We start from the raw sequence: 20,917 nt of genomic DNA, 5'->3' as shown, positions 1-20,917 counted from the left end.
TATCCCTCCTCTCTTTGGCTTCCGCAGCAGCTATAGCGATTAATTCCCCTCTCACCACCACCTTAAGCGCTCCCCACACTGCGGTCAGGGAGACGTCCGGGGTATCGTTCACTTGTAAGTACTCTGTGATGTGATCCTGGAGCCGTTGCGTTACCCCCTTATGTTGTAGGAGTGCGTCATTAAGGCGCCATCTACCTTTCCGCTGCGCAGCTCTAGGGGTCAGTATGTGTGTCATGAGTGCGTCGTGGTCGGACAGTGCCGCAGGGAGTATTTCTACATCAGTCACCAGGGGGGTAATCTCAGTGCTACTGAAAAAGTGATCAAGTCGTGCGTAGGTGTGGTGTACGTGGGAGTAAAAAGTGTATCCCGGGGTGATGGGGTGGTGTTTCTGCCATAGGTCCACTAATCCCCTGTCCGCTAACCATTGACTTCCCTCTGCGGAGATCGCTCCATCAAACCCTCGGCGGTGGCCTGACCTGTCTACATTGGGGTCCATCACTAGATTCGTGTCTCCGCCCACCAGTTCTGATTTCGTGTTGGGTGTGAGTGCGTCAGCTAGGGCCCCTTTAAGAAATGGTTCTTGCTTGGAGTTTGGAGCGTAGAGTGAGCTCACCACTAGCACCATCCCCCCGATTTGAATGTTGTGAGCTAAGAATCTCCCCTTAATTTCGGCCACCTTGTCCCCAACCGTCCCTTTGAAATGACGTGCCACCAGTAGGGCCTCCCCTGTCTTTTTCTCTAGAGTTGAGGAGTAGTACTGGTGCGGGAAGGCCTTTGACCACATTCTGTGCCAGTCTTTGGATAGCAGGTGGGTTTCTTGGAGTAGGCAAACTTCTGCTCCTGCGTTTTCTAAGTAAGATAGGACAGCCCTGCGTTTAACGGGGTTGTTAAGCCCCTTTACATTCAAGGTGAGAACCTTCAGCACAGAGTCCGGCATACTGGCAGTATGCATAGGTTGCGCTGTATGCTAGAGGTCCTCCAGCTTCCTGGACCGGTATATTCTGCCTCAAGTAACCCGCAACGGGAGGGTCCCCGAACTCTTACAATTAATCCCCCTGAACACCCAACCCCTTTCTCTTCCCGCCCGCCCCTCCCCATAACCAGCTTCCCCAACTTGCCCTGCCCCAACCGTCCCTCCCCATCCAACAACCCCCCCTCCCTCTCCCAAACTTTCCCCCCCTATTGCAGTCTGAAGCTTCCCAACTCCCTCTCCCCCCCCGCAACTCCCCCCCAAACAGTCCCCCATAACTTTTCCCAGAGTCTCGGGCCTATCAGGACAGAGTCCAGGTCCGTAAAGTGTCATTGTAAATGAGGACATGGCGGCAGCCGACTCTTCGGCCCCCCGACCCAATCCCCCCCATGAGGAAGGCTCTGTTCAGTAGCACCTTACTGTTTAGCCACTGTGTTGTCCGCTACCTCCTGCACAGCCGCCTCTCGTTCCTGGGCCGCCACCTGAGGGTCCGACCTCTGGAAGGGTTTGGGGGAGCGTCGTCTCCGCACGGTTTGCCAACCATCACCGTGACGGCGATCAGGCCCCTCCGCAGATCGGCGCTGGGAAGTCCCACTCGAGTCCGTCTCCTCCGGCAGATCGATGTCCAGCACCGCACATGTGTCTTGGAGGGATCTGAGCTGGTGAAGTGACTCCTTCCACTTGAAGATGAGGCGGAATGGGTGGCCCCACGAGTAAGGCACGCCTTTGTCTCTCAAAAAGTCCGTAGCTACCTTGAAGGTCCGTCTTTTCTGCAGGGTGATGGCTGAAAGGTCTTGGAAAAGGCCACCTGGTCTCCCCGGAAGATGGTCGGCTGTCGCGCCCGGGCCTCTCTCAAGATGCGCTCCTTCAGAGGGAAGTCCGGGAGAAAGGCCAGTATATCTGGAGGGGGGGCCCGTGCTCGGCGTGCCGGGCCGACTCTGTGGGCGCGATCAATCCGGATTTCGAATTCGCTGGGTTCCCCGAGGATCTCCCGGAATAGGTCTTGCAGGTATGCGACTACGCTGTTCCCTTCTGATTTCAATGGAACTCCCCGGACCCGTATGTTGTTCCTTCGGGAACGGTTCTCGAGATCCTCCGAGTGTGCTTGGAGGTCCAGTTGCTGGTCCTGGAGACGGAGGATTTCTTGCTGGAGCCGTTCCACTTCCATGCTGCGGGTCTGGTCCGCTTCTTCTACCGCCGCCACGCGTTCCCCCAGGCTGTCCATGTCCCTGCGTAGTTCTCGCTGTTCACCCGCAAGCTCCTGCTTCAAGGTTTGAAAGTCATCCCTCAGGGTGTTAAAGAGGGAGGCCAGGAAGGCCTTCGTGATGGGCGCGGATTCGTCTTCCGCTCCCGCGGCGGCAACCGATGTCTTGGGGGGCGACTGCGTCTGGGTTTTCTCCGCTTTAGCGGCATTTTTGTGGAGCATGTCCGTTATGGTGCGGTTGCTTTTGCGTACCATGTTGGCCATGTTGCCGGCGTGCCAGAGTCAAGGGGTCGGTCTCTCCCGTGCCCGGCGTCGGATGCGGGAGCATCAGGGCCCGGTGTCCCCACTTCTGTTAGGAGCTCGCGAGCCCGGGATTCCCCCGATGACGGATCACGGCGGTGCGGGCCCCTCCTGCGTGGCAGCTCTGTCCCCTCTGTGTGGAGCGTTCGCTGTGCGGGGTGGGGCCCTCGGCGCCGTCCCCGGTCCTCTAGGCCGCGGCGTTTCGACGACCACTAGCCCCAATATGTGGTCCGTAAGAAGCACACCACGACTGTCCCAACACAGGGCCCGGCGCAGGCTGGGGGGGTTCGCTCTTCACCCCTCCGGTCACAGGGGTGATCCTCCTCTCCGTAGGTGCCGGCCCACGGCGGCTGGGCTTCCCTCAGCTTCCCAGCCGGCCCAGGTCTCCTTAAGGCCTCTTCTGCCGCTGCGCCAGGTAGCGCGTCCACCACCGGGCGTTCCCGTCCGTCCCCCTCACTCAGGGCCAAAGTCCCCGGCGCTCAGTCACCAGCCCCACATCAGGCGCAGAAGCAGGGCCCCGTCGCAGCCCTCCACAGGAGAGTCCCCGGCTCAGCTCCGGCCCTCCACGGGGCCCGCCGTGATCCGGCTCCGGCACAGCCCCCAGCTCCCGGGCGCCCCTCCTCCACCCAGCTGGCTCGCCTCCTATGCTCTGGACAAGAGTCTCGGGGTAAGCGAGGGGGGCACGTACCTTTCCTTGGCCTCAAATGCGGACCCGCCTTAATCCCTCGGCGGCCCTAGCAGCAGAGTCGGTCGGGCCACCGGCCGCCTTCGGCGCCCCCTGTCTTCCCGCCGCCGGCTCTTCTGCCTCCTCGAGCCCAAACTTCGTCCGGTGCACCAGCCACCGGGGGTGTTCTCCCGCAGCTTCTTGGGAGCCCCGGTCTCCATCGCCCAGGCACCTGCCCACCGGTGGCCCGGAGGCCCGGGCCCGACCACCGCTCCTCGCGGACAAGGCCCGAAGCCGGGGGCTAGATTTGTGCGGCCTCCTCCGGGTGCCTCCCTGGTCAGGCCGGACCGCGGCTTAGCCGTATGGTGTCGCGGCCGCTCGGGCGCCGCTCCGGGTGTCCTCCCGGGCAGGTTGCAGCTCTCGGCTCTTGCTAGCGGGTCGGCACCCCTGCCACGCCGGGCCCGCGGTCTGAAGAGCTCCTCTGGGCGCCGCAGTTGCACCGACACCCCCGCGCCAACCCGCGCCGGGAAAGGCCAAACCCTCGTTCACTCAGCTTTTGCCAACGGCGACTTCCTGATTTGTCCGCTCAGGGCGCCGGGGTCGGTGCCGTGCTTTAGGCGCTGTTTTGGCGAAGAGGGAAGGGTATTTGCCTGCTATAAAGGGATGAGTAGGGGGTCTAGGGCCGAGGAGCCTCAGAAAACGCATCCAGTCAGGCCGCCATCTTGGCCACGCCCCCCTTGAAAGCTATTTTTGAACTGTTTGAGCACAGCACACCCAAAAGGGCCTACGGCAAACATTTGTAAGATGTCTACTAAGCTGAGCTAGATTGTCATTACAGACTGTCTGCACGTTCTGTACTTGACATTATTGCCGGGAATTGCAGTAAAGGTGGGGCGCAAGATCGTATACATAACATTGGTAGCTTCACTAAAAACACTGAACTGGACGTAAGGGGGAAAGGGTTGAATTTTGTTCAGCAGCAGTCTGCTCTTGATTCACCAGCTGAGCTACAAAAGTGTGAACCACATCACAGAGCCAGGAATTCCCCAATGTGTGAAGGGACACTTGACCAATAGGAAGTTACATTGAGTTCAAGGTTGAGCGAGTATGAATGTTAGTTGGGGATCGGAGAGAATACAGGTGCATGCGGCCTATAAAATTAATCCCTCATGTATTATATAGCGGTTCAGAGCACTGTTTCTAAAGTCTGTAAATATCACGGGGCATATGTAAAAGCCCCTGTCGCCATTTTGCTGCATCTATTTAAGAGGGTGGCACACTCCTATTTACAAGGGTGGCATAAATATGGGGCAGCGCCAAAATTAAGACCACGGGAAACCTGGTCTTAAACAGGCGCAATGAGGAGAAATGCTTTATTTCTCCTTGTTTTTGCTGTTTCCAGTGTGTGCTGCGTTGTGTAGCATACGTAGAAACTACAAATTGTCTAATATTGTTTATGTGCAGGAAGGTCTCCCTTCCTGCACATAAACAATGGAAAAAATGATGTTTTGCAACTTCTATGTGTGCTGCAAGTTACAAAACCTCATTTAAAGATTGTTTATGTGCAAGAAGGGAGACCTTCCTGCACATAAACAATATAAGGCAATTTACGCAGCACACATAGAAACAGCAAAAACGAGGAAAAATAAAGCATTTCTCCTCATTTCGCCTGTTTAAGACCAGGTTTTCCCTGGTCTTAAACAGGCGCAATGAGGAGAAATGCTTTATTTCTCCTTGTTTTTGCTGTTTCCAGTGTCTGCTGCGTTGTGTAGCAAACGTAGAAACTACAAATTGTCTAATATTGTTTATGTGCAGGAAGGTCTCCCTTCCTGCACATAAACAATGAAAAAATGATGTTTTGCAACTTCTATGTGTGCTGCATTAAGCAGCACACATAAAAGTTACAAAACGTCATTTAAAGATTGTTTATGTGCAAGAAGGGAGACCTTCCTGCACATAAACAATATAAGGCAATTTACGCAACACACATAGAAACAACAAAAACGAGGAGAAATAAAGCATTTCTCCTCATTTCGCATGTTTAAGACCAGGTTTTCTCTGGTTTTAATTTGGGCGCTGCCCCATATTTACGCCACCCTTGTAAATAGGGGGCCGCGTCAAAATCAATGGGTGACTGTTGATTTCACTGAATCATCCTAGCAACTGAGGTGGGCACCGGGAATGCGGAAAGGTTAAACTTGTATTGTGTGGGTATAGCACGAATAAAAGGCTGAATAGAAGCTCTGAGCCCAAAAGCAGCACCTGTAAGTCAGCCAAGATCATGCATTGAGTAGATCAATTTAACCCCTTCCCTGCGGGGGTTTTTCACCTCCTGTGCGGGGGGAGGGGGGCCGCGCGCGGCGCCGCCGTGCTGGTGATGAGCTCAGCTTGTCATGAGGCACACCCGTTTTTCGAACGTTCAGCACAGCGGGGAAATCATACCCGCGTGCGAACGTTCCAACGGCCGTGACGAGCTCAGCTCGTCATGAGTGCAGCTCAACCGTGCCTCATGACGATCTGAGCTCGTCATTAGCACGCAACGGGTTAATAATCCTTTCACTAATGAACTGACAGCATCCACCAACCAGCTGCAACCCCCACATTACAACCCCCGAGTACTGATCTGAGCGACAGGCCGCTTTAGCTGATGTATTTACAATGAACATGCCAGTTCCACGTCGTGTTCCTGTGGGCAGTGTGTTCTATGATGCCTGATAGATAAATACGAAAAAGCCCTTGCTACAGCATTAAAACTGAGAAGAGAACCGAGAAATTGTGGGGGGGGGGGGTCACATAGTGTGTGTGGAGTGTAGCCCCGGCAGATTGTTGTGGGGGGTTACAATAGATTAGGTTAGAGCACACAAGGCGGCTGGCCTCGCCCTGCCTCTATCTTGCCCTAGTCTAGGCAGAAATATACCTAGAGGCTTATTTACCATCCCCTTGCCACCCCTACGTCACTTTTCCCATGTTAAAAATGACGCAAAAGTGGCGCAAGGGACTTGTAAATAAGCCCTCTAGTCTCCGGCCTGAGTGTGCTGCTGCTAATGCGTCGAACAGAGCTGTTGATAGCACCTTTTTCCCCAAGAGAGCTGAAGTATTTCCCAAAGTCCAAAGGACTGAGGCTCGCGGCTGCAGCCTCCCGCACATGCGTAGTCGCCCATGCCCCTGCAGTCAGTTCTGCGTCTCTGATGAGGCGCATAGCGGACTCAGGTACCAGAACGTGTGACGTATCGCGTGACCTCTGAACTTGCTGCACACAAGGGCAGGGCGCGTGCTGAGCCCAATCTTTAACCGTGGTGTCACAGCACACAGCAGGGCACCGGTTGCATGTGTGTTTTTATGTTTCGACCTGACGAGAGCACGCAGTGCTCCACCCAGGCGAAAAACTTTTGTCAACAGTATGTATGTTCGTCCCGCCTCTGTTTCCCATTGGCTAGCTCCATAAATGGACGCTAGCCATTGGCAAACAGAGGCGTCCGTCATCCTGCGAGGCGACTCGTGGGCGTTCCTGTGATCTTTTTCTCATCCTGCCCCTTTTTGCTCGTTATGCGGCTGTGGGCGTGTGTTTTCTTTTTTTTTTGGCCGCCTTTTATTTTGTCATTTGCCCCGACCTCTGGTGAGTGCTTGCTGCTGTCCTGCCTTCCTCCGTCCCCCCTCCCGCTGTCCGTGTGCCCGTCCCCCCTCCCGCTGTCCGTGTGCCCGTCCCCCCTCCCGCTGTCCGTGTCCCGTCGCCCCTCCCGCTGTCCGTGTGCCATCCCCCCTCCCGCTGTCATTTTGATACCTTAGTATGGATTTTAGTGGCTTTTGAACAGTTTATGCTGACAGCGTATAAAACGTCTGTATGCCTTTTTTTTTATTTGCAATCAGATGGTGCAAGGGCTGGAGCGCCGCAATGATCGCATTGCTTTCAGAGGCTTAAGCACACCCCGGGGGCAGCTGTGCGCGAGCGCGATTACTTGTTAATTGTTAATTTCCGCTGCCAGGGAGCATCATGCAGGAACACATGCCTATATGCATGGGTGCTGTGCTTTCGGCTTCAGCACGGCGCCCGATTTAAGTTGCACCCCGTCTTCTTATTTCAGCTGGTGCAAAAAGTTTCGGTAATAAAATGCACGTAATAGATGTCTGCAGTTACAGATTGTGGAAGGGCTGGAGCGCCGCAATGATTGCATTGCTTTCAGAGGCTTAAGCACACCCCGGGGGCAGCTGTGCGCGAGCGCGATTACTTGTTAATTGTTAATTTCCGCTGCCAGGGAGCATCATGCAGGAACACATGCCTATATGCATGGGCGCTGTGCTTTCGGCTTCAGCACGGCGCCCGATTTTAAGTTGCACCCCGTCTTCTTATTTCAGCTGGTGCAAAAAGTTTTGGTAATAAAATGCACGTAATAGATGTCTGCAGTTAAAAATAGCATAAGGAATCTGACCACACCTTTGGGATCATATTTATGCCATTTATCAGTCAGCGGTGTCCATAAATCTGAAGAGGCGACATGGCGCTGAAAAAGCTCCTTCCAGTCACTTGTGCTCACTGTGAAAATTCACTTTTGAGCACCGAGAGCATTAAATAAACCCATCACAAAATGTAGAGTTGCTATCTGTCTTGGAAAGGTTACAGCGACTTTAGGAGTCTGGAAAGCTCCCCAACGCAGTAAAGATTATGAAGTGCAGAAGTTGGGATTGTCAAGTGACTTCCCATGCTGGAGTACACACTAAGCCCAGTGTAATGCCAGAGCCTATGATCTCAGAGCTGTTGGCCCATTAATGTCTTTGGTGGGGGTCTGGGTGCTGTTCCCGAATTATATCACTTTTGTAACACATACATGAGATCTCTTTTATTGCGCTATCTGGACAGCCATAAAACTTAATTTTGCTGCATTAGATGGTGGCTTTTCAAGCACTGGTAGAGCATCCTATGGTGAACGCACATTGGCTTAGAATATAGGGCTTGCTTTTTATATATTACAAATAAAAAGGATCTCTTCGGAAAAAACAATTAATGACCACGGGAAAGCCAAGCCAAACAAACCGATGTCCACTCCATGTCAAAATACAAGAAATTCATACCAGAAGCAATTTAAGTTTGCGGATTCTCACGTATAAACGATATGAGCATTGAAGCAAGCTTGGTACAGTGGCATGCCCAGGGCTTCAACCTAGTACTTTAAAACTATTGCTGTGTACACTGGGACAAGGCTGTGTCATAACAGGTTAACTGAGCAGCAGCAACAGGAAACAAACAATTTTTTTCTGAATTGTATTGCTATTTTACGCACGTCCTGCACTCTTCAAACGTAAAAGTGTGCCCTACGTTTGTGGCAAAATCAGTTTGTTATATTTTTTTATCACACTAGTAGAAACAATAGTGCAGAATCAGTTCATTCATTTTTTTAAAACTAATAATTGATGACTAAGATTTCTTTTGCAAATATTCAATACCCACACAAGTGAAGTGATTTATATTCAATAACGTTGTCATATGCTTCGCAATCCTACTACAAAAACCTTTCTGTATTACAGTCTTTGGAAAAAATATTTGTCTTACTTTGCATTACGCAAGTAGCAACATTGTGTTGGTTCAGTTCTCATTTTTTGCACTAGTGCAAGGTTTTTGTGATATAGTACTTGTGACTTAAGGTTCAGATTGCACTACTGCTTGTTTAAAGTGCTATATGTGTACAAGAGTTCTGCATTCTGCTCTTTATTATAAATATATTCTTTTAAATAATAAAGTATCTTCGTTTTGGAAATGAACCCGCACGTTAACAGTGCTATATGTGTACAAGAGTTCTGCATTCTGCTGTTTATTATAAATATATTCTTTTAAATAATAAAGTATCTTTGTTTTGGAAATGAACCCGCACGTTAACAGTATCACAAGGGCTTTTTGAATGACTTCAATACAATGAAAAACAGAAGAGTAAACATGCTCTTTTAGAGTGCACTGGGCGTGCGTGACATTGTCATATGCACACCCTGTCTGTCGTTTGCGTCTTTGGAAGCCTGGCAGTGTTACTTGAACTTGATGGTTATAGATTTGGTCAGGTTGGGCTATGTTCAGTTGTCATATGCTGAGGCATGACATTGTGCCTTAGGTTCTGGGATTTTGTAGAATTTAATTTTATGGTATGGTGTTGTATAGAATATTTTGGGTTTTATGTTTTTCAATTCATGGCACATTACCTCTACGTCCCTCGTCCTCGACCCAGTCATCACTCATGAGGTATTCCACACGACAGGAAACAAAACAGGAAACGCTTTCTGACTCCACCCACCCTCCTCTCAGGTGCTATAATACACCCCACCACCAGAAACAAATCCTGTTTTGTTTCCTGTCGGTTGGATACTGATGGGTGACGCTTGGGTGAGTGCCGGGCACTTACCTGCTTCGGTTGTCCTGTGGTGTTCCTCCTTTGCTGGGCCTTGGGGGTGCTCATGGACCTACGTGGGACCTTTTTGGAGGCAGGCTGCTGGGCTTCCTGCACTTCGCTCATGGCGGGGACCCTGGGTTGCGGGGCTTCTCGGGTCCCCGTGGTTTTTGCCCCTGGATCCTGGACTCTTCCTTGTCTCCGCGCACGTTTGGGCTGTTGCCCTCGCGCCCTGACCTTTGCCGGTCGCTGGGGTGTGGGCCATGTGGTGGAGCACTCGCTTTCCTGGCCGTTGGTGGCGGACTGGCTGCCCGCATTCTCCGGTCCTTTCGGGCGGGGCGCGCTCACCTCCTGGCTCCGGTTCCGCCCCTCCCTTCACTTGGCAGTGCGGGGGCCGTTTCTTCCTGTGCTTGAAGCCGCGTTGTAGGGGCTGGACGCGGGATACCGTTCTCGTCCTCGGAGCCTCATTTTGCTTGAAGCGGGCACCCGGGTGGGCTCCGGGTTCCCTGGCTTCCCTGGCTTCCTTCCTGGATTGGCTGCACGGCTCCTTGCGATGACGTCATCGTCTCCTTTCCGCATTGGTGACTCGGGGTGTTTTTCCTTCGTCGGTGCTCCTGGATGACTCGTTTTTCTACCGCCTCCTTCTACATCTTCGGTTTCCAAGGGGCTGCAGCTGTGGGGTGAGTGTTTTCCTCCTATTTATGGCGGGATTTCGTTTTCTTTTCTTCTGTGCCACTTGTGGAGTTGCTGTGTTGCTTTGCTGGTTTGCTGTGTATTTGCTGTTCATGATGGGGAAACACCATAGGAAGAGAAAGCATGTCTCTCCTGTTGGGTCGTCCTCTTCCGACAGTGGTGATTCTGCCCCTGCTGGTCGGAGTGCTGGTCTGGGTGACTTGAAGAGGCTGAAGCTGCTGATTTTGGAGACGCTGTCCGAGCTCAAGGCTTCAAAGAAGGGTGCTGGGGGTCGCTCGGAGTCCCCTGCTCACCTTTATTCTGATATCTCCTCCTCTGCTTCCTCTGATGAGTCCGCTTTGGATGCGGTGGATCTGCACGGCAAGTACGTTTCAAAGGAACTGTTGCCTGATATTCTTGGTCATGTTAGGGAGAATATGGGCTTCCCTGAGGTGTCTGTGCCCAGTACCTCCCAGGATGCTGTTCTGCCGCAGTTTCGAAGGCCTGTGTCTTCTTCCATGCCCGTCCACCCCTTTGTTATGGATGTCCTTCTTAAGGAGTGGAAAGACCCGGACCATATTTCTTTGCCCAGGTTCATGTCTAAACTGTATCCTTTGCAGGATTCGGAGGTTGCCCTGCCTGATTCGGTGCAGGTAGACTCTATTGTTGCTTCCCTGGTGGGTCGGCCTTCCATGGCTGATGATAATATCCTGAAGGATGGAGTTGATAGGAAAATGGACTCTGCTCTGAAGAAGTCCTATGCTGGCTCTCACCTGGCTCTTCGGTCGGGTGTTTATGGTGCTTATGTTGCGCAGTCTTTGTTGGCTGACTTCAAGACTTTGTTTTCTACTATGCAGGAGGGGGGCACTTGTCCGGAGTTGCTGGAGTCTATGGAACGTCAATCGGAGTTCCTTTCGGACATTGCCTTTGACTCAGTCCGGGCTTCTGCTCTGTCTTGTGGTTCCTCTGTGGCTGCCCGTCGGAACTTGCAACAATGTGGTTGCCGATTCCTTGAGTCGGAAGTTCCCGTCCTCTCTCTCCCTGTGCCTGGCCCCTCGGAATTTCCGGTTGCTCTGCCGGAGATTCGGGACTCCGGTTCTGGACCTGTTTGCCTCCCGGTCCAATGCCTTGCTTCCCCTGTTCTGTTCCAGGACCCCGGAGTCTTGGGGGGTGGATGCCTTGTCTGTCCTTTGGCCTCCTTGGTTCCTCTATGCGTTCCCCCCCTTTCCTCTGATCCCTGCTTTCCTACTGAAGGTTCGTTGGGTGGGGGCTCAGGTGGTGGCTGTTCTTCCTTATTGGCCTCGCCGCTCCTGGTTTCCTCTGCTTCTGGGTCTGGCGGTGGGCCCTCCGTGGATCCTGCCCCGCTACCCCTCTCCGCTGTGTTCCCCGTCTCCCTCCCTGTTGGTTCCTCTCACCTTGGCGGTCTGGAGGTTGAACGGTTGTCTCTTGGAGTCCGGGGTCTGCCCGACCACCTCATCACTGTGATGCAGGCATCTCGTCGGAAGTCCACTCTGTCCTCCTATTCGAGACACTGGGCTTCTTTTTCTTCTTGGTGTGTTGCCCTGGATCTGTCTCCTACCTCTTGTAGTGTTTCTTCTATTCTGCAGTTTTTTTTTGGAGGGTTTTCAAAGACACTATGCTTTGTCCACTTTGAAGGGTCAGTGGGCTGCTATTCGGGCCTTTCGTGATCCGGCTTCTCTTCTTCCTTCGGACGGGTTGGTGGTTTCCCGTCTGTTTAGGAGTTTCTCTCTTTCTGCTCCTTCTGTCCGCTCACCGGTTCCTCCTTGGGATCTCTCTTTGGTTCTGGGTGCCTTGCAGTCCCCTCCCTTTGGGCCTTTGGAGTCAGTGGAGTTGAAATTCCTGTCTTTCAAAGTTGCTTTTTTGGTGGCTGTTACGTCTGCTCGGAGATTGGGGGAGCTTACGGCTTTGCGTTGTTCTCCCCCCTTTTTGAGGTTTCTGGACGACGCTGTGGTCCTTTCCTTGGACCCCGGTTTTATGCCGAAAATTCGTTCCCATTTCCATTCCTCCCAGGAGTTGGTTCTTCCTTCTCTCTGTCCTTCTCCTTCCTCTCCTTCTGATGTCTTGCTTCATTCTTTGGATGTGAGGAGGGCGTTGTCTGTTTATGTTGGTCGTTCTGCTGGGTTTCGGTCTTCTGACTCCCTCTTCGTGACATTTGGTTTGGCTGGTAGGGGTAAGGCGGCCTCTCGTCTTACTTTGGGTCGCTGGATGAAGGCTGTGATCTTGTTGGCTTACCAGGGCTCTGGTTTGCCTTGCCCGTCTGGGGTTCAGGCGAGGTCTACCAGGGGTGTGTCTGCTTCCTGGGCTGCCTTCCATGGGGTTCCCCTTGAGGAGATCTGTAGGGCGGGTACCTGGGCGTCCGAGTCCACTTTTGTGCGACATTATCGCTTGAATTGTGCTCTGTCTAGCCGCCCTAATTTTGGTTCTGGTGTGTTGCAAGCTGTGGGGATCCCCCCATCTGTTTGATTCTGTTTATTTCTGTTTTGTTAATAAACTGTGTCTTGCTGCACTCCTTGGTCTCTGTTCTGTTTCTGTTTGTGGTGTGCCAAAGGCCTTTGTGGGGTTGCTTTGGTATGCCTCATGAGTGATGACTGGGTCGAGGACGAGGGACGTAGAGGTAATGCTATGATTACGTACGGTAATCCCCATTACTCTTAGTCCTACTCGTCCTCGACCCAGTCATACGACCCGCCCGCCCTCCCTTTCCAGGCCTTTGGTGCTTGGTACATCAGGATTTGTTTCTGGTGGTGGGGTGTATTATAGCACCTGAGAGGAGGGTGGGTGGAGTCAGAAAGCGTTTCCTGTTTTGTTTCCTGTCGTGTGGAATACCTCATGAGTGATGACTGGGTTGAGGACGAGTAGGACTAAGAGTAATGGGGATTACCGTACGTAATCATAGCATTAGTAGTCATTGTGCGTTCGTGCTCGCCGCGCTGTCCCGCTTGTTATAAAAATCTGGTTTGTGGAAATGTTTGGACCGTTTATATGGCGTGTGACTTGCATCAAGGTGCCGGCGCAGCACAAAACAGGGGTGCACTTGCAGCTTATAGGGTGCGTAAAGCCTAATGCGAAAGCTGTGTGTGTGTTATTCTCCTTTTAAAAAAACAAGTATTCATTGGGTTCAAAGTGATGGCGGGTGCTTAACAGATATGATCCTGGGGTGTTTTTGCAACCTCTGTGGCCGCCCACTTCAGATTGTTAGTCACGTGTCGCTTGCTAGTGAGTGATCGTTTTTAAAAGTTAATTTTACACGCTACGAACAAAACATACCAGCTGGAGGTGCTGGGGGCACAACAATAGCGATAAAACAAACATAAATTGCTTACATTATAAATACAACGGTCATTTTCGACAACTCCGCTCCGCGGTGGGTAGCTTCATCTGGGGTGCAGGACAGCGCAGAGTGGCGCTGGATACACTGATGCGGCCGAGAGTTGAGGGGGGCCTCGGTGCAGAGTGACTGCAGAGTGCTAGGGAGTGCAGAGTGACTGCGAGTGACTGCAGAGTGCTGGGAAGTGCAGAGTGACTACAGAGTGCTAGGGAGTGCAGCGTGCTAGGGAGTGCAGAGTGACTGCAGAGTGACTGCAGAGTGCTAGGGAGTGCAGAGTGACTGCAGAGTGCTAGGGAGTGCAGAGTGACTGCAGAGTGCTAGGGAGTGCAGCGTGCTAGGGAGTGCAGAGTGACTGCAGAGTGCTAGGGAGTGCAGAGTGACTGCAGAGTGACTGCTGAGTGCTAGGGAGTGCAGAGTGCTAGGGAGTGCAGAGTGACTGCAGAATGCTAGGGAGTGCAGAGTGCTAGGGAGTGCAAAGTGACTGCAGAGTGCTAGGAAGTGCAGAGTGACTGCAGAGTGCTAGGGAGTACTAGGGAGTGCTAGGGAGTGCAGAGTGCTAGGGAGTGCAGCGTGCTAGGGAGTGCAGAGTGCTAGGGAGTGCAGAGTGCTAGGGAGTGCAGAGTGACTAGGGAGGGCTAGGGAGTGCAGAGTGACTAGGGAGGGCTAGGGAGTGCCGAGTGACTGCAGAGATTAAGCTAATGGCAATGTAAATGACAATGCCATTTATTTATCTGTTTTCAAAACCAACACATAAATACAAATTTTGTCATTTACAATGCCAATAGGTCTAACTTTTCCAAAGGCGAAACCATTGCATTGTAAATGCTTGTTGATTTACTTGTGGTCAGAAGTGCAATGAGTGTAATTATCTGAAGAAGACAGTTTTTTTTAATGACATCAGTGTCTCGATCCCTTACCGGGGGGCCCACGGGGAGCGGGGGCCCTGGGCAATTTCGCACTTTGCCCATGCTTTAAAACGCCTCTGTAGACTCTACAGGTGAAGCAGTCTTTGCCACGTCCTACAAACCTTTCCGGGCCACAATAATGCTTCAAACCCCCTCAGGCTTTCTAAATTTCCTTGTGAGCAACGGAACACACGCTCCACACAACACGTCTCCCTGTCCTTCACCACCATCCTTTTCCTTCTTCCTCCTCGCATGCCATGTTATGTAAGCTGCGTCCACACCTGAGTGGAGACAGGAATCTAGGCAACCCGCAAATCGTCCCTATTGTTTTTTATATCCGTGTCTGGAACCGAAGTGTGGCAAATAACACGCCTTTCCCTCCAAATTCTGTTTTGCCTGCTTCTCTCTCCCATTGCAGAACATCATTCTGATTTTACTGTGTTACCCTTTACTTTTCAACGCACCCCCAATTGTGTTTCCAAATGGTTTGCTCCTTTAGGTACATTGTTATCGGTATACCCAAACTTTGTTGATTGGTTAAACCATGCTTCTTTTCTTTCCGAGGACATTCAAGACACAAATAAAAAAAAATCTTCGAAAAGACAAAGGAAGAATTCTCACTTAAAGAGGTCCAACTCGGTCTTCCTTTTGGTTTATCTCTCACGGAAGCCACTTTTATAAGAGCTCTGGGTTTTTTTGTCAACCGTCCCCTGAAAGCCTGAATATCAGTAGCACAGTAAACAGTGGAACTTTTAACAATTTTATAAACATACTTTTTAAGTGGATTATGGTGGTTCCTAGTCCTGGGCGCGGTAGGCTTCGGGAAACATCATATTCACCGCTGTGTATTTGATAAAATCAGGACATTCCTTCATTAAATAACTAGAAAATCTGCATTCCATACCACCAGGGCGTGGGATTTCAACACATGTGAGAAATAGCAATAAATCCACTCTGGCACTCATAACCAATGACGTCCTTAAGTCAATAGGAACAGTCCAGGGCAGTTCATTTTGCCCTGCATCAGTTTCATCAGGTCATTCATTTTCTTGTTGGAAGTGATTGGACTTCTGGACACTTGTCAACAGGAACAAATGCCCATACCATCATCTAGTGAGGTTTGTGGTATTCCTGTGTTTTGTAAAACAATATTTACCACTAGTTGTGGCACGTCCTGGAGCTGTTTCAGGCGCCGATTAAAAAATAATGTATTATGCAGCAGCTGCAGGAGGAACTCCGAAAAGGTCATTCATGGTCATTGGTGCTGGGCCCTCCTTCCAAAAGGACATTTGGAATAAAACATTTTAACTGAAGCTAAGGTCTGGGTCTAACATAGAATTATAAAGGTAAAATAATGTGGGGCCTGAGGTGAATTGCAGCAAGCTTAGCGGGGTCTGCAGGCAGGGCCGGCTTTAGGGCAGTGCGACTGGTGCAGCCGCACTGGGCACTGACCTGGGGAGGGGGTGCTGATCTCAGGGGGAGAGCTGTTTAGCAACAACATACCATTTAAAAACACCTTCAGCAGAGTTTCTTGTGGGTCCTATTTTCAGGCAGCAATAAAAATGTCAAGATAACTCTTGATTAATGTTCCTGCTAGAGAGAGAGATCAGAGTTTTATCTGTGGGGCGGGCCAGTTTTGACTCGCAATGAAGTAGGCACAGAGGGGTAATATGCCTGCTGCAAAGAACACGTACCATGCTGATCACAGATATGTATTTTTAGGTGGATGGCTGAGTGGATTGCTGCTTTCGTCACAGAGATCCTTTTGTTATCACAGTTCATAAGATACATTCCTAATAATGAACAGTGACTGCTAGGAACTGTCCTCACAGAGCTGCACTCAAAGTCCATAAAACTGGTTAGGACGTTCTGTATTTCCCCCCAGTCTTTCATTATGTTTTCCTAATGTTGCTGAAAAGTGTTCGGGTAGATATACATTCTTATTAGTAAAGTCAGCCTTTACCACTGCTTTCAAATAAACGAAATGTATGTGGGAGAGGTTCTATGGAGAGATGAGGGTCATTTTTGCCTGGTGGCCATGAGGGAATCCGAGGAGGTGGTCATGGGGGAGGTGCATCAGTAATGATGGTTGCGCTGGGCACCAACAACTCTAAAGACGGCCCTGTCTGCGGGACAGAGAGCAGAGACACATCAACAAGACAGAAGAGAGAGAATAGGCGACACAGAGAGAGATAGATAGATAGATAGATAGATAGATAGATAGATAGATAGATAGATAGATAGATAGATAGATAGATAGATAGATAGATAGATAGATAGATAGATAGATAGATAGATAGATAGATAGATAGATAGATAGATAGATAGATAGATAGATAGATAGATAGACAGACAGACAGACAGACAGATAGGATGGAGAGAGCTAGAGAGAAGGCAGCAAAGGACCGGGCTGGTGTGATCATTTTGTGCCGGGTTTGCCCTTGGTTCTCAGATAGGGCCTGGGTACTATCACTGAAAGTTGGTGACCGCACCAGGGTATTCGGACAGGGGCAGAAGTGGTGACTGTGTCAGAGGTGCAGAAAGAAAATACCAAAGAAAAGAGGGCATGGATAAAAGGGGGAGGGCAATCTGATCTGAAGCCACACTGGGCCGCCTCAAGGTGCTGAGCAGGAGCCATATTTGTTCTCTATTGACCATTCATGAGGAGCATGACGCTCAATGTTCTCTCTGCATCTAAATATGGTGTAGTGGACCTTTTCAATCTAAAGACTTTAGAGAGTTGTCATGATGTCCTAGAGTCCTCAGGGTACTCCATAGGAATCCACGCGAGATCTCGCAGATGTGAAAAGAGTAACTTCCTGATGGGCGAGTGCCCAGGGAGACTAGCAGAGAAAAGTTGGGCAGAATACGACAACACCCAATGTGAGAATCATGAGACCTATGACGGGGGTGGCTAGTTGGGGTGGGACTGGAACTTTCATGCTCAGTTGTTCTTTCCCTCTTTGGCTTTACCGTTTGCGTTTCTTCAATTGGGAGATGAAAACTGGAGTGTGTCTGGCAAACCTGAAGATGAAAGCAAGAATATGGGTTAACTTGATTAAAATTTTGGGAGTCGCGCGAGCGCGTCGACCAAGATGGCCGCCACCGCCGGAGCTCCGTAAGTCTCCCGGCCCAATTAGCCGGAAAACAATGTTTTTTTGTCAGGTATCGCCAGAATATAGCAGCGCTTGTTCCAGCTTCACATCCCCTACCTTTTGCTCGTTTTTTGAGCGATTTCTGTGGGGGGAAGTGCTCCTGCTCGCTCCTCGGTCCTTTCCCCTGCCTCTGCTCCAGCTTCTGCCACCTTGCTCTGCTTGGGGGGCGGAGTGCTCACAAAGAAAGGGCCTGGCTTTGGCCTGGCCACGCCCACGACCCAATTTAGCTGCTGCACCAGTCCTTTTCAAGTACTTTTGGGGAATTTTACATCCTTTTTCCCCTCATATTTATCAAATTTTGAGGTGTTTTTTTTGCATTCTTCTGACGCAAAAGGTTATTTTTTCACCTCAAGATGGAAAATAAAAATGTACCTACTAATAAAAGGAAACAGCAGATATCACCACCTCCAACTAAGTCTAAAGTTGTTGAATGTTCTGAACCTTCCCTTGCTCTCATTTTTGAGGAAATTCAAGCGCTGCGTCTGAATACCGATACTATTGCCACTGAAGTGAAAAATGTGCGCAAAGATATGGCTTCTATCTCCATGAAAGTGTCTGATAATGCTATCAAAATTCAGGACAATAAAAATAAATTGGACGCTTATACTCCTTTGGTGAATCAAATAGTACCAATGCATACTCAACTGCTGAAATTGGAAAACCGCAACAGACAATACAATCTTCGTATTTTTAATCTTCCTGAAGAGGTTGAGGGATCTGATTGTCGCTTATATCTAGAGTCTTTGCTTCCTGGCCTCCTAAATATTAAATTTCCTGAGAAATTTGAAATTGATAAGGCTCACAGGATTCCCTCACATAGGAATCCTCGCCACACTAAACCCAGGCAAATGATTTTTAAGGTTCTGCGACACCATCATTTGGTCCTTATCAGGAAAGCAGCAAGAGACATTCCCTCACTCTTAGTGATGGCTGTAAAATCTTTATCCATCAAGACTTTGCTAAGGAAACAGTTGCTATTCGCAAGGAATTTTCCTCTTTTCGTCCACAATTGCGAAGCCTTGGTTTTAAGTATGGTCTATTTGATCCCTCTACGATGAGAATATGGAAAGACACCTTTTCTAAATCCTTTCATTGTCCTGAAGATTTGAGACTCTTTCTGGAACAACAAACTTCACCGTCAATGGACACTCATGATCCTGTTACTTGAAGGCGTCTACTCTGACTACTCCTGACATCTATATATCTCTATCTTCATGGGCTCCAACGGTTTCTATGGCCATGCTTGAGGAACGTGTGTGCATCTCTATGTTCTTCTTTATGTTCATGTTTCTTGTTTGTTCTTTTTTCCTCCCTTTGTGTTTCTCCCTTTTGTATCCTTCCTTCTCTTGCTCTCTATGTAGAGTTACTCTTTCTCAGTGGCTGTTTTTCAGTTCTCCTTCCTTTGAATCTTTTTCTGTCCTCTTTCTTCTAACTCCTAATGGCTAATACTCATGCTGTTAAACTTGTTTCACTTAATGTCAAGGGCCTGCGGCATCCAGTAAAACGCACAAAAATTTTGGACTACTTGGGTGCGTACAAAGCGGACATTTGTTTTCTTCAAGAAACGCATGTTGATGATAACATTTTACAATTTATGAGGAAAAAGTGGGTTGATAATATTGTTTCCTCACCTGCGTTGGGGAAGAAAAATGGGGTTGCAATTTTCTTTGCAAAAAGGTTACACTGTCAGATTATTAGTAAGTTTAATGACGCAGAAGGTAGATATATTGTTGTTAAGGTAAAAATGTATGACTCAACCTTCTATTTACTTAATATTTATGGCCCTACGGCTGATGACCCTTCCTTCTGGTCCTCTATAACTACTGAAGTTTTGAAGTTGGGACAAGTTCCTTTAATTGTTGGGGGGGACTTCAATGTGATTATTGATCCGTTATTGGATAGGCTTTCCTCTACGAAATTCCGACCTCCTAAAGTTTTTTATGCCTTTAAATCTTTCCTTCGATCCACCAAGTTGGCTGATATTTGGAGATTACACTTTCCTACTGATAAATGGTTTTCCTTTTTCTCTAATTCCCATAATTCTCATTCAAGGATTGATTATTTTTTGCTTTCACCTTCTTTACTCCAGTCAGCTGCCAATCCTGTTGTAGGTAATATTGATATCTCGGACCATGCCTTAATTTCTTTTGTTTTAAATATCTCCTCTACTTTTACCAAACAAAATAGGTGGCGTATGAACACGAATATTGTACTTAATGATACGCATAAACCTAAACTATTACAAGCTATTCAGGACTATTTTTCATTTAACCCTGAAGGTTCAACTTCGATTGTCAATAGATGGGATGCATTTAAGGCATACGTTAGAGGTACCACAATTTCTATTTTGGCCCATGCAAACAAGCAATTTAACTCTAAGGTTACGCTTTTGGACAAACAAATTGCTAAATATGAACGTTTATTTATTTCTTCAAATGACCCTCAACACAAATTTAAACTACAAAAGCTTCGTTATGAATTCAATGCTATACTTAGTACTAGAGCAGGGATTCAACTTGCAAAAGCCAATGCAAAATTTCGCTTTAATACCAACAGGTCTGGGAAACTCCTTGCAAACTATTTACGGATCAAGAAGGATAAAACCCAAATAACCTCAATACGTGGTGCTCGTGGCCAAGTTGCTATTTCCCATAATGATATTGTCCAAGAATTTTTAACTTTTTACTCTACCTTATATAGTAAACCTGATCCCTGTGATGATTCTTTAATTGATTCCTTTTTAAATAAATGTAATTTGCCTCAAGTTTCTCCATCCGATAGACTAGCTTTAGATTCCCCTATTACCTGTGCTGAAATCTTACTTGCTATTAAATCACTTCCTAAAACTAAATCTCCTGGCCCAGATGGTATCCCGGCTGAATTTTATACAGAGTTTCATTCTCATCTTTCACCTTATTTAAGTGCACTTTATTCCCATTTTGGTTTCTCTGGTACTATTTCGGGCTCCTTTAAGGATGCTCTAATCATTGTTTTGCCCAAACCTGATAAGGACCCTACCCTGGTTTCTAATTATCGTCCCATTTCCCTAATAAACCAGGACTGTAACTTTATGCTAAAATCCTTGCCACTAGGTTGGCTCCTATCCTTCACTCCGTCATTCATCCAGATCAATCTGGTTTCATGAAAAATAGATACTCTGCTAATAATACCAGAACGCTTTTACACGTTATTGAACAGAGCTCTCACCTTACTTCTCCTGCGGGAGTGATGGCGTTGGAGGCAGAAAAAGCATTTGACAAAATTCATTGGCAATTTTTATTTAAAACTTTATTGTCTTTTAATTTTCGTACCCATTTTATTCGTATGATT

The sequence above is a fragment of the Lissotriton helveticus genome, chromosome 7, assembly GCF_964261635.1.
Source record: "Lissotriton helveticus chromosome 7, aLisHel1.1, whole genome shotgun sequence".
NCBI lineage: Eukaryota > Metazoa > Chordata > Amphibia > Caudata > Salamandridae > Lissotriton > Lissotriton helveticus.
Note: the sequence above shows the minus strand (reverse complement) of the source record.